The sequence below is a fragment of the Canis aureus genome, chromosome 2 (assembly GCF_053574225.1).
Source record: "Canis aureus isolate CA01 chromosome 2, VMU_Caureus_v.1.0, whole genome shotgun sequence".
NCBI lineage: Eukaryota > Metazoa > Chordata > Mammalia > Carnivora > Canidae > Canis > Canis aureus.
Genome location: NC_135612.1, coordinates 77,740,730 through 77,758,611, shown reverse-complemented (window position 1 = coordinate 77,758,611; position 17,882 = coordinate 77,740,730).

Sequence of the window (17,882 nt, the reverse complement as noted above, 5' to 3'; positions counted from 1 at the left end):
GATATCTGAAAGTTTCAGATTTACATCAAACTACTTTAACGGTGGTGGATAAAAGAGGACTTTTTATTTGCTAAGTTTATAACAACATCAGCATTCTCTCAAAAAAAAAAGTACAAATACTTAAGGCCTATCTATTTGAAGGCACAGGAATACATTCATGGTCACATAATTCAAACATTAGAACTGAATTTAAAGAAATACACACAGGAAAGTATGTGAGAAAAGCATGGAAAAATAGTTGATGTTTTACATACAAATGTAACATTTCATATCTAACTATATTACATAATGGTGTTTTGATGTCCAGTTCTTTCTTTTGAGTGACCAATAACTCATACCATTGCAATGCAGAAAATAATATACTATTTTTTTGTTTAGTTCATGGTCTTTATATTCAAAAGATGTTAAAGTTCCTGCATAGTTTGGGCTTTCTGAGCCAAAGGCATTGGCAACTAACTGAATGGCAATTACATACTGAAATTAAGGGTAGCACATCATTCTAGATAGAGATACTTAGAGACTTCTGTCCATACTCCATGGTAGTAAAGCTATAGATTTTCCCCTTCACTCCATATATATATATATAATTTTTCAAAGTAAAGGTTGCTGTCTTTTGTCTTTTTTGTATCTATCTCTGCACTCAGAGGAAACAGTTTGCAAATATGACAATCACCTTATATGAATTTCAATTGTCATAATTCTGGGCTTGCTTTCATAAGAATCAATCCTACTATATACAGAAGTGATGTCTTCATTCATATAACCCTGTGGAAAATTGGGAACTTTTATTTAGACAAAATTACTGCTATAAAACTATAAATATACAAACTATAAATAACTATGTTTCTTTTTTAAAAATTTTAAACTATAAATAACTATGTTTCTTTTTTAAACATTTTATTTATTTTTTTAGGGAGAGAGAGCAAGTGAGCATGAGCAAGGGGAGGAGCAGAGGGGAAGGGGGTGAGAGAGAGAATCTCCAGCAGATTCCACACTGAGCTCGGAGACTGACCTAGGGCTTGATTTCATGACCCTGAGATCATGACCTGAGCAGAAACCAAGAGTCAGGGATACCTGAGTGGCTCAGTGATTGATCTTCTGCCTTTGGCTCAGGGCATGATCCCAGTGTCTTGGGATCAAGTCCCACATCAGGCTCCCTGCATGGAGCCTGCTTCTCCCTCTGCCTATGCCTCTGCCTTTCTCTGTGTGTCCCTCATAAATAAAATAAAATATAAAATAAAATAAATAAAATAAATAAAATAAAATAAAATAAAATAAAAAATAAAATAAAATAAAATAAAATAAAATAAAATAAAATAAAATAAAAAGAAAAGAAAAGAAACCAAGATTCAGACACTTAATTGACTGAGCCACCCAGGTGACTGAATAGTAACTGTGTTTTGGTCTGATGCATAAAGCTTATGTCTCCTGCCAGAGTATACTTTCTCTCCCCTGCCCCATATATTTGAGATTTTTTCCATGTAGACTTATATAGATATAGCTCACATTTAAATTTACAATTGTATTGTGCTCTTCCTGATGATCACCTGTTCTGGATATTTTACTTGCAACTAAGTAAATACGCAACTTGTTAGTTTGTTAGCTTGACTTAATACTAGCCGTTAGCCAGATGTAGCTATCAAGCACTTGATATGTGGCTGTTCCACATATGTGGCTGTTCAGGATGTGTTCTAAGTATAAAAGACAACTTTATTTCTAAAACTTAGTATAAAAATGTAAAATGTTTTGTCAATAATTGTTATATTAATTACATGTTGAAACGACAGAGTGATAGATGAATTAGTTTAAATAAAATCAATTATTAAAATCGATGTATCTTTTACCTTTCTCTTTTTTTTTCTTTAAATGTGGCTCCTAGAGAATTTATTTAGCATATGCTTGTATTATATTTCTATTGGACAATGCTGCTGTAGACTCTGTGGCCTTAGGAGAAACATTTTGAATTCATTTTGGCTTCTACAAGATGTTATTTTTACTCAGAGACAAAGATGAAAATAGTAATTCCATAGCACTTCATGTTTAACACTTTTAATACTTCTTGTTGGTAGTATTAGCACAGCAGTGGCTTAGGGGCATTACTATTTAATTATTTCAAGCTCTCTATCTTACGGGCAACACATGTTCTAATCACACTTTTTTCCCCTTTGCTTTCATTTGGGTTTACACAAAACTAAAATAAAATATTACAAAAGATACAGAGGACAAACTTAAATGGAAAGGATGAGTTGTGGCAAAGTATAATTATAAACTTAAGCATTTTGAGTATTTTATATTAAAAGTTATAAACCTTAGTGAAGTTCCTAGTGGCAATTAGGAAAAAAAAAAAAAACTGATTTCAGTCATCATGAGAAATAATCTACCAGCTTTTTTATCTTTAGGATCAGCAAGTTAACACTGGAAAGTAAAGCCATAGATCAGCATGCTAACATGACAACAGTAGCTAGACTACCACCACTAAATTGCCAAAATTTATTAATTTCCTCCAGAATTATTTTTATTTTAAATATGCATTGTCGGGATCCCTGGGTGGCGCAGCGGTTTGGCGCCTGCCTTTGGCCCAGGGCGCGATCCTGGAGACCCGGGATTGAATCCCACATCGGGCTCCCGGTGCATGGAGACTGCTTCTCCCTCTGCCTGTGTCTCTGCCTCATTCTCTCTTTCTATCTGTGACTATCACAAATAAATAAAAATTTAAAAAAAAAAGAAGAAAATTATCAGTCCTTTAAAAAAAAAATGCATTGTCTTACTGATAGTTATCTCGTGTTTTCTAGAAACAAAATATTTTTCAAAACTTTTTAAAAGAGTCAGACTGCCAAGAAACAGAGTAAACACTATTAAAATAATAAAAATAATGAATCTTTATGACAGTTTAGAATTTGTAATTGCCACATGAAAACATATTGTTTGTGCTTTAATCTGAAAACAGTGACAGTTCCAGAACAAATTTTTTACTTATAATTATTGGGCACAACAGAGTGTCAAAACTGATAGCACAGCCTCCTTCCTCAATGAGAATGTTGGTATCCAAGAAATTAACAATGTCCGTGATACTCTAAAAAAACACAAGCTATAAACTGTCAGTGAGAAAAGTATTATTACTGAAATGAAATGAAAAATTTAGAAAATCCTAACCTATGTTTTGTTTTGTTGGTGAAGTGCTTCAGAGAGCTCAATATTAAAATTTTAAAAGAAATGATTTTAAATGATTTGGCAAAAGGTTTATGCCAAATTCAGCATTTAAGTAATTGATGAGCATATGCTTTTATAAGATTAGATTTAAAGAATGTAAATGAAGAATAATTCATTAATGTTAAAGACTTTTAATACTTTCCTTGTGATTTTAAATAGGTTGTTTTCAGTGTAGTATCTCATCAAGATTTTTTTAAAGATTTTATTTACTTATTTATGCGAGACATAGAGAGAGGGGCAGAGAGGCAGAGACATAGGCATAGGGAAAAGCAAGCTCCCTGTAGGTAGCCTGATGTAGGACTCAATCCCAGGATCCCAGGATCATGACCTGAGCTGAAGGCAGATGTTCAACTGCTGAGCCACCCAGGTGCCCCCCATTAAGATTTTTTAAAGAGACTATAATTTTCATTTTTGGTATCTCATAATGGTCACATTGAAATGTCAATGTTGAAAAAGACTTCAACTTAATCTTACGATTTCATCTATTCACTAACAAGCACCTAGACTAAAAGAAAAAAAAAAAAAGCTTTTTCACATCATTAAGACATCTTTAATACTTTATCCATGAAAAACAGCAGTTAATTTAAAAATACTAGATTTTGAAAAAATCAATTGTCAATTAAAACAAATAAGTAACACAGCAATGTATATATATATATTTTTTTCTTTCTTCAAGTCCCCGTAGGTATATGAAGATTTCAAGGGCTTATTTACTTTTATCTTGCAGATCCCAAATTAATTTTATAGCTTCCATAGATATAGATGGATGACATTATATATCACATTGAGTAACCATGACAGACATGGTTGTATTATCAGTTGTCTTGTAAGTAAAAGTACCCAATCAATTTAATTTAATTTTAGATGTCATTGTATTCTAGAATCAACATGTTTATTAATGTTTTACCTTTATTGAAATCTTTATTTATTCATTCATTCAACAAATATTTGAGTATTGACTAAGTATTAGCATTTTGTTAGGTGTTAAGCACACAGCATTAAATAAACAAATTCTCAACTTTGTAGAATTCATAATTTAGTAAATGTGTGATAAATTGAAAATAATAAACTATGTATTTTTATTGTATTTTGTCAAGCTGCTTACTTGTTTAAAGCTGTAATGGAAGTAGTAATTGTTGGTATACCATGTGGGCTTAGGTATTTCAGTGTAGAAATACAAAAACATTGATTTCATTATTCTCAAAATAATGGTTATTCTAATGTGTTGTTTTTAATCCTATGAGTCTCTACTTCTCACTATATATATATATATATATATATATATATATATATATATATATTTAAATTTTAATTTAAATTTGTACTATACTCTTCCCTGAGAATCACCAATCCTGGATATTTTACTTGTGACTAAATGAATTTGGGACTGGTTTCTATCAACTTTAGATATCATTATTTCCACCTTTATGTCTTCAAATTATTTCAAGAATCTTCAGTTAGTTTTTATCAGTACTCTTCAGTTATTTTATTTGCCTAAACATGTAGTCCCCTAATTTAAGTCCTCCTGGTCATGCAGTAGATTGAACAAAATTCAATTAATTACATTTTAAACATAAAATATTACTCTAATATTTTCCACATAAAAAGAAATATAGGGGCACCTGGATGGCTCAGTTGGTTAAGTGTCTGCCTTTGGCTCAGGTCAAGGTTTCAAGGTCCTGGGATTAAGTCTTGCACCAGGCTTCCTACTCAGTTGGTGGTGGTGGGGGGTCTACTTTTCCCTCTCCCTCTGTCTATGCCCCCCTCCACTTGTGCTCTCTCTCTCTCACTCTGCTCTCCCAAATAAATAAAATATTTTTTAAAAAAATATAATACAGAGATTATGTTCTTTCTACAAATTGTCTGAGTTCGAAACCCAGGGAATCAAAGATATATAAAGAGGACAAACACAACATTCATCTTCAGATTATTATAAACTCAGGCTCTCTCTCAGCTAAGAAACCTACTTCTTGGGGCACCTGGGTGGCTCAGTAGCTTAAATGTTTGCCTTTGGCTCAGGCCATGATCCCAGAGTCTTGGGATCCAGTCTTACCTTGGGCTCCCTGCTCAGCTGGGAGCCTGCTTCTCCCTCTCCCTCTGCCTGCCGTTCCCCCAAGTTGTGCACTCTGTCGCATAAATACATTTTAAAATATTAAAAAAAAGAAAAAAAAAGAGCCCTACTTTTGACTTTCTTGCTGATGAAGTTAAAACTCCCCTCATTCTTCAGCTCTGACAAAAAGAGTCAAAGAGAATAAGCGATTTAAAAACTTTCCAACTATATCCCCTCCCTATGGTTTCCCTAGAGGAAGTAAATCCACCTACTTTTATAGAGAAATCAATTTTCAGAATTTCCAAAGAGACATACACAGCTTCCTTCTAAGTAAAATAATAGTACCAGCTAATATGTAGGGGGTATCAAACGTACAGCAAGCACTTCATATACATTTTTCACATTTAATCCTCTCATGGCAAGACCTTGAAATAGATAACAATTCTACAAGTGAGGAAGCAGAGGTATTGGCAGAAGAAATAACTTACCCTGGATCATAGAACCAGTAGTTGATATCAAGATTTATTTTTAACTCATTAACCTTTTCTATTAAATAGTACAATTACGGAACATATAAACAGTTACTATTTGCCAGCATATAAGGAAGTTCACATTTATTCTAAAGCAACAAGTAATAGCTTATTGGAAGGTCACTTCAGATGGACTTTAAAAAATGGCAAAATTATTTTTGTCCTTTTACTCCAGTCCATTTTATCTATCCCTGAAGAGAAAACACTGCAGCATACTTAAAACTTAAATTAGTAAAATAAATATGTATGTTTCACTAATATTTTCACTTTTTATAATTAGTGAAATAAAAATAAAGATGTTTCTATTTATTATTTTTTTCTTTCTCTTTCCCTTGTTTCCTTATTAAATTAATTCTTTTTTTTTAAGTCTGTCTTGTACAACAAAATTGAGTTAGGTTAAAATTTTGTTAAATAAGTAACAAATCTTCGAAGGGAGGGAAAACATGAAGAAAACACTAATATAGAGAAATTGAGTGTGAAAGAGTCTGAATTAGTCAAATAAATGACTCAGGCAACATGAGTTATGCATGAAGTTTTCTCTAAGATGTGAGCTTATTTTGAAAGAAGCCTGTATTATAGAACAAAAAGAACATTAAGTGGAAGGTGAAGATTAAAATGTAGAAAACTGGACCGACCTTGTAAGTATGGTAGTTATTGAGTTTGGAAAGGACAATAAAGGACTGCTGAGTATCAGAGAGCATGGAGATGTAGGATTATATACATGGGTAAGAAGCAGCTGAGATAGGGTTTTTAAAGATAAGTACCATTTTGAAAAAAAATAAAATATTTGAGCAATAATGTGCAAAGTGGATAAGAATAGGAAGATTTCAACTGTCCTTGGAGTTTTAAGACTTCTCATTGGCATTCTATCACCTGTCTTATCTTCTTACCCTGGTAAAGTTAGAGAAGATGATTTAAATTTCTTGCATATATTAAGTAACCAGTGAACATAAGGAGAAGTTCAAAGTACTGGCAAATGAAAAATCATGAAAAATTAATGTCACCTGGCCAAAGAATATTTATTTTCTAAAATTACCACGGAAACACTATAAACAGAATAGTATGAAAAGTTTAAATGACACAGTGTATCAAACATATTAGTATTTGTTTACAGGCAAGAGAGACAGATGTTTAAATATTTATTAAATGTCTTGTTTGCATAACTAACAGAAATTTTACTGTAATTTTAGCCTAAAGGATCTAAACCCTAAATCATAAGCAAATTTTAAAATGGAAGACATAAAAATTAATATTAGATTAAATTTGAGCATGTTTTAATAATTTATTATTGAGACCTAAATAAACAATTGACATTACATTTTTCTCATTATGAAATTAGATCTTACATTTTAAAGAAAGATTAAAAAAAAAAAAAAGACCTATATTGCAGGACATGAAATTGAGAAAAAAAATCCAGGGACTATGTGAAAACTTTTTCTAATATTTAATAGTAAGTAATTCATGGTAGTATGATATTTATTTCATGGTAATTCTTTATTAAAAATGTAAGTATAAAATCGTTTGACCTTTTAACCTATAAAATATATTTTATAATTAACTGTGAGCTAAATTAAGGACAAAGGCATCACTTCAAAATCTCTTCAAATTCAAAACTATATTTCAGATCAAGATTCTATTATGAGTAGAATAAAAATATATTCTACATTTAAAGCAAAACAAACCTCCCTGATTTTAGTATTTCTATTGCTTGAAATTCACTTCTCATTTTTGTGTGTTCTTGATTTCCAGAACTAAAAATTCTAAATGATCTGTAAACACAGAGTTTGACTCATGAAATTACTATAGACTTCATTCTGTGTCCAAAGGCATACACTGATAAAATTTTATCTTGTTTCTTTTTATTCTCATTATTTACTATGGCAATAATTACACCTAAATGATACTGAAGTGTTCACCCATATAATAAATGACTTTAGGCTAAGCATATTTATCACTCTTAAAGTCAAGAAAATAAAGTTGAAATAAATTAGGGAACAATTATGAGCTAATTATTAAATCTATAACTGGCAGTAACATCTTAAAGTAACTCTGAGTAGCTCATAATAATATTTTTAAAACATTTTAAATACCTTATAAATCCTTTTAAATACAGTATAAATGTCTTTTAAAAACTATAAATTTCTTAATAATAGATGTTACAAGGTAAAAATAACAAAATTAGATGAATGAGAGTAATCCAACATTGTTTCTTTACTGTCCACATATTATAATTTATTTTGAAGGGTATATATTTTTTAATTCTCTCAAGTATTCCAAATACCAAATTTCTAGTTCCTGAGTAAGCATGTTCATTTCAAAGGATATGCTATATGTAATAAGGAACACAATAAGAGTAACACAATTATTGATATTAAACAATTTTAAAGTGAATATATATTAATATATTTAAATATAAAACATTCCAAACAAATGTCTAAAATTTCAAATTACACAAATAATAATTTATATAAAACATGCACACACAAGAACAATTTTACCACATGGCAGCCTTTACAGTTGACATTTCAATTAGTCTAATGAAGCTTTATTTTTAATTAGCCTAATGAAGCTTTTTCAACTGGTATAAAGGTTTGAGACAATTAATTCCAATCTAATGTTTTGTCTACTTTTATATAGACTGTGTTATGACTTGGTATTTTCATTATGCCTAGCATTAATATGTGTGTAATCCACCAATATTCTTAGAACTCTATACAATAACCTAGAATTCAGTAAATATCTAAAGAAATCCTGTCAAAAAGCAGTGTGCAGAAAAATATTCATTTATTAAGAAATTTTCAGTAATTGTATATTCTATTATTTATAAGACAATCAAGAAATGACTAGCATTTGATGAATGCCATTATGTCCATAACCCAAAATATCTCATTACTGGTAAGTCTGAATTTTGACTGTACTACTCATTGTATATGATATACTCCTTGGGAGCTAATGAGTTCAGGGGTCATTGAACTGAAAGTTCATGAAACTTTCTACTACTGGTCAAGGTTGAATATGGGTATTTACTTCTATGAACACTTTCACACTTGACTACAGAAAGCACAGGGCAGTAATACCTAAGAAGAGGGCAATAAACAAGTGGAGGTCTATAATTACCTCAATTTGCTGCCTGGAGAGAGTTTGTGGAGTATAGGACAGGAGGGAAAACCCAAATGGATCCTTGGCAGTCTCTATGAATTGAAGAAGACAGAAGAAAGAAGAAGAAAGAAGGAAGAAGAATGGCTAAGTAGTTAGAATCTTTAGGACAGACAACTGGAGAGGAGAGCACTGCACAGAGGGTAGGGGTGCACATAGACAGTGCTATGGAGATTACAAAAGGAGCCACCGGAGTCTTCATATAAATGATCAGCCCCAATATGTGAGGAAACTACAAGTGCTGGAAGAAGAACCACCAGAAGAGAACAAACAGAAGGTCTTTTGTGGTTCCATACAAGTTTTAGGATTGTTCTAGCTCTGAGAAAAATGCTATTGGAATTTTTACATTACGTATGTAGATGTGTAGATGACTTCAGGTAGCATAGACATTTTAACAGTATTTGTTCTTCCAATCCATGAGCATAGAATGTCTTTCCATTTCTTTGTATCATCTTCAATTTCTTTCGTCAGTGTTTATGGTAAAACAAGGCACTTGCAGTATGAACATCATCATTTGTTTCTCCTATGTTCTCATGGCAATTATATACCTGCCTTATAAAAACTTAGGAAATACATAAGAATACAAAGAGAAAAAAGTCACTATTTCTGTCTAGTTTTAAAATTTTGTCTCTTTGGGTGGTTTTGTGTAAATATCCTAGTAGATGAATATGTATTCTGATTTTGCATTTAATCTTTTAAGAATGATCCTTTATTATTAAATTCATTTGGGGAGATTGATTTTTTGGGCTCCAGAATACTTTATTATGTACTTTGGAACAAAGTCTCAGGAGCTATGTGCAAAATTATGAAGCTACTTTTCACATGTAAATTTTAGAATTATCTTCCAAGGAAAACTATTATTTATTTTATTTAAAGATTTTATTTATTTATTTGAGAGGGAGTGAGGGAGAGGGAGACAACACCAGCAGGGAGAGGGGCATGGGGAGCAGAGAGAAATGGACTCCCATAGGACCCTTGGATCATGGCCTGAGGCAAAGGCAGATCCTTAACCAACTGAGACACCCAGGTGCCCCAAGGAAAACTATTCCTATGTAATAATCAGAACTGTGATTTGTGAAGAGCAAGGCACCATACTCATTCTCTTATTATATAATATTCATAAAACTATTGTAGGTGCTCTGTATTATATTAATTTCAGGCATGTCAGTCCTGAGGCTCACAGGTATTAAGCAAAATGATCAAGACAGAATCAGTTTCTAACCTGCATTCCTGACATAAAACCCCACAGTAATGTTGTGTTTATATTTTTTCCCCAACATGGTACGATTGATGTGTATGGATGTATTGCAGGTATTTGTTAATTTTGTCTTCACTTTAGGGACACTCAATCTATCTAATCATTTATAGAACTTCAAGGATGGCTTTTATTTATTCCTATGTCTGCAATTTAGACAGAGCTACTATCAGTCTAATCTTTTTCTTGGATGATCATCAATAGTCTTAATGAAATCTAACCTAAGCTTAATGATGTTATAGATATTTGCTATCATCGGTGAAATGAGTGGCTTACTTAATTAGTATACTAGATGTGAGAAATGTGTTTCATTGACAAAATTTAGGTGTTCAAAAGCTGGGAATTGATTAGACATATTGTAGAGATACACTGTTTTGCACATGAAAAAAATGGACTTAGGTCAGTTGGTGACACTATTTTGTTAATCCTATTGTATACTGCTTCAGTCTTGGAATTTACTAATAGGGTAAAAAAAAACTCATGAGTTTGTGTAGTTTATTCTGATGAGCTATTTTTCATACAAATTTCTGGAAAGAAACTACAGATCAATTCTCTAGGTTTTCAGTAATTTATGCCACAATAGAATATCTTTCTTCACTTTCATAATTTGTGTAGCTAATTTCATTTTTCTTATTTTAGGGGTATGATTTGAACGACCCCCAAAAGACTGAATAGATCTCCGTACAATGATTCGCAAGTTCTCTTAAGGCTATAAGTAATGACTTCAGAGCTAAATGTAGTTCCTTGAATTGTACGTCATAAATGTTCTATAGTTACTAAGTATTTCTCTGTTGGCTCATGTATCACATGGAGGTCTCAAAACTCTATTTCTTCTTAAACCTAAATATCTTATATAATTTCCAATGATTAATTTTTATCTATTCAGATCTGCAAAGATAAAGTACATTTCCCCATATTATACATTTCATTTTTCTACTTGAATATTCTAGGTATATTTCTTTATCCTTAAAATAAATTTTTGATTTGTTTTTGTGTAATTTTTACTCAGGAAATACTTTTAACTCTCTTTGTTGCTTACAATATTTGTGTTGTATTGAGCTTCTGTTATTCATAAGTAAGATTCACTATTCATATCTAAAACTATTCTCTCATTTCAATACTTCTGTTTTTTCCCTTAAGGGAAAACCTCAGAAGTTTATTCTAGACATTAAATTAAGTGTTTCTATTATATTTATTGAATATTTTGCCATATTTAGTGATAATTTTAATTAGCCATTTTCTAGTCTTTCCATCCATTATCGCATTTAGCTCCTTCTTCACCTCTCTTCTGTTCAGATGTTTTCATTTTCCCTGACAAATCATTTATTTGTCTATCCTCTACCAAAATATATGCATTTTTTCCAAAAAGATTATCCTGTTTCTACTTTTTTCCTTCTGTAAAAATATTTGGTTTCTCCCTAAATTGTACACACATAGGCAAACACACACTAATTGGATACTGGTTACGCCTTTTGGATATTAATAGGAACAAAATGCCATGTGGCAAGCATGCATTAATTTTTGTAAGCCTATGTGCTTGGTTCGGCAGCATATATACTAATAATTTTTGTAAGTCTAAAAGAAGTATTGTACTCACATCACATAGTCCTCTGTCAAGTTGAAACAATAGTGTACTTCAAAAATCTATAGTCCATCCTCTTCAATTTTTTTTAGAATTTATAATTCCAAGAATGTTTTGCTACTAGAGTTTTGTTTTAGGTTTAGGATTTGTTTGCTTTTTCCCCTTCTTTTTCTATTCTTTTTTTTTTTTTTTTTTTTTTTGTATTTGTTACTGCACCTTATAGAGGAGAACACTTTGCCTCAAGATTAGAACTTCAGTGCACTTGAATCTCTGCTCACAATGCTGAAATCAGAGAGTTGACTGGCCTGGCCTGATATCTGGAGACTCTAGCGATGAATCCATTGCCACACTTCTTTAATTGTCCACAGAATTCAGCTCAGCTCTGTGCAATTATAGGACTGAGGTCTTTATTTCCTTGCTGTTGGCTGGAAGCCTGTCAGCTTCTGCAGGCCACTTGCATTTCTTTTCATTTTCTTTTCTTTCATTTTTCTTTTCAAGACCCCTCCATCTTCAACCCAGTCATATGGCACTGAGTCCCACATTTTGAATACCTATTTCTTCTTTCTCTAGCTGGATAAAATTCTCTGCTTTAAGGGCTTGGATAATTAGATTGGGCCAACCTGGATAATTCAGGATACTCTCCCTACTTTAAGTCTATATTCTAAATTACAACCAGAAAGACACTTTTGCCAGGTAAGAAAATATACTTACAGGTATATGGGTCATTCATTCACCATAGTATTTTATGGGAACATTGGGAAAGGCAGTGATAAAGATTACCAACCAATCATTTTCAGGTTTGCAAATTCTTGCTCCCTGATAGTCCTAATCTTAAAGGAAAAGTTTCTACCTTTTCATCATTGAGTATGATGCTAGTTGTGGGCTTGTCATACATGTTCTTTATTATATTGCAGTACATCCTTTTTACACCTGATTTGTAAAGAGTTTTTATCATAAATGAATTGTAAATTTTGTTAAACGCTTTTCTCCAACTATTGAGATGATGGTAGGATTTTTATGCTTCCTTTTGTAAATGTGATGTATCACATTGACTGATTTGTAAATGTTGAACCAGCTTTGCATCCTTGGAATAAATCCCTTTTAATCACTGTGTGTGATCCTTTAAGGTATTGTCAAATTTGTTTTACTAATAATTAAGAATTTCTACCTTTATGTTCATCAGGGACATTGGCCTGCAATTTTGTTTTCTTTTGGCATCCTTATTTGATGCTGGCATTATGGTAATGCTGGATTCATAAAATGAGTTTGGAAGAGTTTCTTCCTCTTCTATTTTTTTGAAAGAGTTTGAGAAAGATTGGTATGAGTTCTTCTTTGAATTTTTGGTAAAACTCACCAGTTGAAGCCATCTGGTCATGAAGTTTTTTTGAGAAGGAAGTTTTTGAATACTGACTCAATTTCCGTACTAGCAATTGGTCTGTTCAGAATGAAATATATACAAATGACAGATAAGTGATGGTTATAATATAAGTACATTTAAAAAAATAAGAAGTACATTTTCAAATCATGAAGAAAAACTCAAATGTATCCCATAGGAAATAGACAAAAGATATATGAAAATACAGATCCCAGAATAGAATTAGAAATGAACAAAATGTCATGACTGAAAATCTCCAGTAACTAGGGTAATGAGAGAAATGCAAATTAAAGTCAAAATGGGATACCTACCCATCATATTGGCAAACATGAAACAGACAATATTTATTTCTGCTAGGGATCTGAATAAAATGTTTATGCTTGCATATGGTGTCATAAATGTGAATAATTACACAATTTGGGGGGGATCAATTTGATAACACCTATAATAATGTATGAAGTGTATCATAAAATCAATTGCATACAAGCACCAGTATCTACATTTTCATGTATGAGAATCTACTGTATCTCATAGCCATTTTATATCTACTGTATCTACTATGGCCTTTTTATTTTTATTTTTTAAGATTTTATTTATTTATTCATGAGAGATGCAGAGAGAGAGAGAGGCAGAAACATAAGCAGAGGAGAAGCAGGCTCCCTGCAGGGGTGTGGGGGACTGATGTGGGACTCTATCCCAAGACCCCAGGATCATCTGACCTAAGCCAAAGGCAGATACTCATCTACTGAGCCATCCAGGCATCACCCCTGTAGCCATTTTATAATAGAAAAAAAAGTAATGAAGTGCATAATTGTTAGTAAAAAACATGAGTAAAAAACAAGAGAACATACAAACTGTTACATATTATGCAGTCACTCACAATAACTCATTAGAGGATGATACTAACTGATATGGTGAAATTTCCATTAAGTTAACTGAAATCTAAGAATTGTAAACTACAGAGAAGCAGATAGAAATATCTGTTTCCTATCTGTGGATAGAGATTCAATATTCTAGAGAAGCGTAGACAATATTTTTTTTCAAAGTATTAATAGTTGAAGAGGGCTGCTCCAAGATTCGACTTCTACAAATTTATGTCTTGGCCTGCATATTAAGTTGAGACGAAGACCAGAAAAAATAACATTTGTAGATAAATATAACATTTATAGATATTTCTTATAGGGAATAGGGAAACAAACAAAAACTGGACCAGCATGTCATACGAGCATTGCTAAGAAGAGGGCAAGTCAAAATAATATTTTGTTTAACTACTCTTGTAACATGATGAACAATTACAGGAAGGCCTCCTGCTCTTCACCTAGAATTAATTCAAACACGGTAAAGTGAGTTTCTTCTTTGCAATTCAATTAAGTTTTCTTTCTTTTTTTTTTTTAATTTATTTATTTGTGATAGGCAGAGGGAGAAGCAGGCTCCATGCACCGGGAGCCCGATGTGCGACTCGATCCCGGGTCTCCAGGATCGCGCCCTGGGCCAAAGGCAGGCGCCAAACCGCTGCGCCACCCAGGGATCCCCCAATTAAGTTTTCTAATAGGTATACATTGATGTGAGCAGAGAGGGTCTAAAAGGGCTTTTAAACTTCTGACAAATCAACAGAGAAATGGTAGAGGATGCCTGTCATGTTTTACCAAAAGTTCTAGTTCAGATATAAAATACCTATAAAAGCTAAATAAAGATTCCACTTTTAATGGTGTGTATTGGATAAAACTGTGTACTAAAGGTAGAAGAACATGAATAAAATAGAAATGTTAAAGTAACACACAAATCCAAAAAATCAAAAACAAAACTAAAACAAAAAAACAAACAGAAAAAGAAAAGGCAGGATATTTATCTCCAGTGAAGCAGTAAATGAAATTTGGAATGAGGTCACTTTTACTTTTTTAGGCTACAAGTTTATTTTTTAATTCATAAGACACACTGTTGGCAAAGTTGAGGTAAAATCAGTACCACCTTTCTGGAGGAGGTATTAGCAATATATTTAGGTGTTAATTTCATTAACTATCAGTTTCATTGCTAGACATTTAGCCTAAGGCAATAATCAAAGATGTAAGCCAAGACTTACTAGGATGTTCATAACTTTATAATTAATTTATAATTCAACAAAATCAGTGTTAATAAAAATATGGCAATTCAATATGATTAATCCATAGAAATACTAATAAGCATTTCAAAAATATAATGGCATAGACTTACAAGGTAATTGATTTATAAGGTGATGCTAAATTCAGAGAAGTGATTTCATTTATACTCATATATACATGCATAGTCTCAGACTGAAAAAGGTGTGTAGAAGTTATGGTTGTATTAAAGTGAAGCCAATTTCTTTCTCTGGTTTTTAATATTTTCCAGAGAATACATAATACATTTGAAATTATAAAAATGTTATTGGTCAAAAAGGAAGATTCAGACTTGGCATCTCACTTCAAAATTTCCAACATCAAAAGGCTATTTTCTGTGATTTTTTTTTTTCCAGTGCTGTCCCCTTACTGATGTTTAAAGTGGCTGTGACTAGCATTTCCCTTCCTTTGATAAGCTTTTCCTTTTAGACTAGTTGAGGTACAGTGAATAATTTCTTTCAGCTTATCTCACATTAAAGTGTGAGATTTCCTTGTGGGATTTAAAAAGCCACAAAACTTTATAAACATAAGAATTACTTCCACATTAAAGAACTAAACGCAGCAGGATAGTAACTGTGGGCCCAGGGAATGGCTTAGCCATTGAATTGAAATGGAATACTCCCCCCAGGTGATTTAGAAAATGTCATAATCTTTTCAATATGATGAACTGAACAGGCTTAGGGAGATCAAGGTAAAAGCCAGTTTGGAGGCTAAAAGGTGCAATCATCACAATTTGAACTTTTAATCTGAAAGACCTTCAATTTCCTCTCCCATTGGCGTCCACAGGATAGCTTAACTATAGGATTCACCTATAGGATTCCATCTTAACTATTTGAAGGTACCTTGAAAGCATCTATAAAGCATACGGGATAATTCAAGAAGCTAAGAGATTTGGGCATTCAAAGTCTCCCAATGCTAGCATCACAGATTGTAACTTTTAAGTATCTTCATGTTTCGAATATAAGGATAGGCCTCTTAAGATTATTGCCAATGAAGACATAAATGTCGAAATCTGTTAGACACTTATAGGACTGCTATAATTGATGGGATGTGGATAAGGCTGAGGAGACAGATGTATGAAATTTGTGATCTTTTGGATGACAGTGTGCAATTGCTATAACTGTGACCCAGAATCCTTTAATTGGAACCATAAACTTAGCAAGTCAAATGAAATAGTGAAAAATAGCAGTATTTCATGGGACATAGATTAAGGATCAATGTGCAAGTCTTAGAAAAATGCAATAGGCTGCAGTGACTGACAGGGATGTCCCACTTCAAAGAATGGGTAAAAGAGCTCCCTCTGATTCACAGAACCTGCATACAAAGACATAAAGGGATTTCACCCAATTGTCAGGAAAATAGAGTGTAGGGCACATTGTTACACTCGGGAAGACTAGCAAAGCACATCTGTCTGGCTAAGATAAAGTTCTGTGCTTCTAAATTAGGAGACTGTGCCAATGACAGATGGAATATGGAAAAATGCCTTTTGGACAAAAGGAAAAAGTGGATTATAGGATTATAGGAAATACCTGTCCCAAATAAAAGTGCCAAGGTTTATTGAGTATCACTCTAAAAGTTCCTATGGAAATTAATTTGAATTCCTAGGTATTTTAGGGAATACAGAAAAGTAGGACAAGGACTGACTCTATCTGTGTAATTGTATCCAGGGATACATACACTATTAATTCTAGTAATGAATCCAGAAAAATAAGAAGTAAAATTAAAATTTCACTATAGTTGACCCGGAACAACAGTGGGTTTGGAGACACCAATTCCCCCACACAGTCCAAAATCTGCACATACCATTTGACTCCTCCCCAGATTAACTACTAATAGCCTATTGTTCCCAGGAAGCCATACCAATAACATAAATAATTAACACATACTTTGTATATATACTATATACTGAACTCTTACAATAAAGTAAGCTAGAGAAAATATGAAGAAAATCATAACAGAACATACATTTACAGTATCCTATTTATTGAAACATTCACATATAAGCGGACCTTTGTAGTTCAAACCTGTGTTGTTCAAAGGTCAACTGCACTTTTCATAAACTTTTTAGGTATTTTAAAAGTATTCATTTGTCTAACTATCACATTAAACCTATGAGTATCATTGATTTTCTCATTTTATAACTCAATAACCCAAGCAAAGCAATATTAAGTAATTGGTCTGATTTCATGCAACTAGTAAGTGGGAGTTAGGAGTTCAACTCAGGTAGTATGATTTCAGTGCCCACATGCTTAATCAATACTTAATCAATACTCAGGAGTCCTTATTCTGAGGAAATAGCCCATCTTCACTGCCATAATGAGCAGTACTCAGCTCATTATAGCTTAGCTGTGAAAACAAAAATTGAATTCTTGGCAACCCCTTCAACTCCAGATTTCATACTGTCTGGTACATATACATGTTATTACATTAGACAAGATCCAATTACTATATTATCTATGTGGTATTTCTATACACAGGGTAGTGCACACACGTGCACATATACACATACACAGACTGACCTTATTCTTTCCCTATGTTGTTCTTTCCTCTAACTCAGTGGATCTCAGAAGACTGAGAGTACATAAGAAA